The sequence below is a fragment of the Nematolebias whitei genome, chromosome 1 (assembly GCF_014905685.2).
Source record: "Nematolebias whitei isolate Nwh7 chromosome 1, NemWhi1, whole genome shotgun sequence".
In the NCBI taxonomy this organism is placed as follows: Eukaryota; Metazoa; Chordata; class Actinopteri; order Cyprinodontiformes; family Rivulidae; genus Nematolebias; species Nematolebias whitei.
Window position 1 is genome coordinate 59,918,674 of NC_056498.1, and position 1,315 is coordinate 59,919,988.

The 1,315-nt window shown below is 33.5% G+C and overlaps 1 protein-coding gene across 1 annotated transcript in view; it reads right to left on the reverse strand.

Moving 5' to 3' along the window:
- phactr2 (phosphatase and actin regulator 2) overlaps positions 1-1,315 on the reverse strand; it is a 43,600-nt gene that overhangs the window by 1,753 nt on the left and 40,532 nt on the right. The window lies entirely within an intron of this gene.

The following is a 1,315-nucleotide window of genomic DNA, read 5'->3' on the forward strand; positions in this document are numbered from 1 at the left end:
GGGGGGAGGGAGAGACAGTTGAGCTGTCACTATCTGTACCTGCAGTTTAGAGCTGGATGGAGAAACGCAGACTACAGTAAATACTAAAATAAACTACTATTTACTACTAGTACAGCAGTACCTACTAAAATAAACTACTACTTACTACTACAGTAAATGTAAAATAAACTACTATTTACTACTACTACAGTAAATACTAAAATAAACTACTATTTACTACTACTACAGCAAATACTAAAATAAACTACTACTTACTACTACAGTAAATACGAAAATAAACTACTATTTACTACTACTACAGCAAATACTAAAATAAACTACTACTTACTACTACAGTAAATACTAAAATAAACTACTATTTACTACTACTACAGTAAATACTAAAATAAACTACTATTTACTACTACTACAGTAAATACTAAAATAAACTACTATTTACTACTACTACAGTAAATACTAAAATAAACTACTATTTACTACTACTACAGTAAATACTAAAATAAACTACTACTTACTACTACATTAAATACTAAACTAAACTACTACTTACTACTACTACATCCATCCATCCATCCATTTTCTTTACCCGCTTATTCCATTTTGGGTCACGGGGGTCGCTGGTGCCCATGTCCAGCAATCACTGTGCGAGGGGCGGGGTACACCCTGGACGGGTCGCAAGTCCATCACAGGGCCACACAGAGACAAACGAGACAAACAACCACTCACTCTCTCACTCACACCTAAGGACAATTTAGAGTTACCAATCAGCCTAACATGCATGTTTTTGGACTGTGGGAGGAAACCGGAGTACCCGGAGAAAACCCACGCATGCACGGACAGAACATGCAAACTCCACCCAGAAAGGCCCTTGGACCGGGGTTTGAACCAGGGACCTGCTCGCTGAGAGGCAGCAGCTCTACCAGTTGCTACTACTACTACAGTAAATACTAAAATAAACTACTATTTACTACTACTACAGTAAATACTAAAATAAACTACTATTTACTACTACTACAGTAAATACTAAAATAAACTACTACTTACTACTACAGTAAATACTAAAATAAACTACTATTTACTACTAATACAGTAAATACTAAAATAAACTACTACTTACTACTACAGTAAATACTAAAATAAACTACTACTTACTACTACAGTAAATACTAAAATAAACTACTTTTTAACTACTACTACAGTAAATACTAAAATAAGCTACTACTAACTACTACAGGAAATACTAAAATAAACTACTAACTACAACAGGAAATACTAAAATAAACTACTAACTACAACAGGAAATACTAAAATAAAC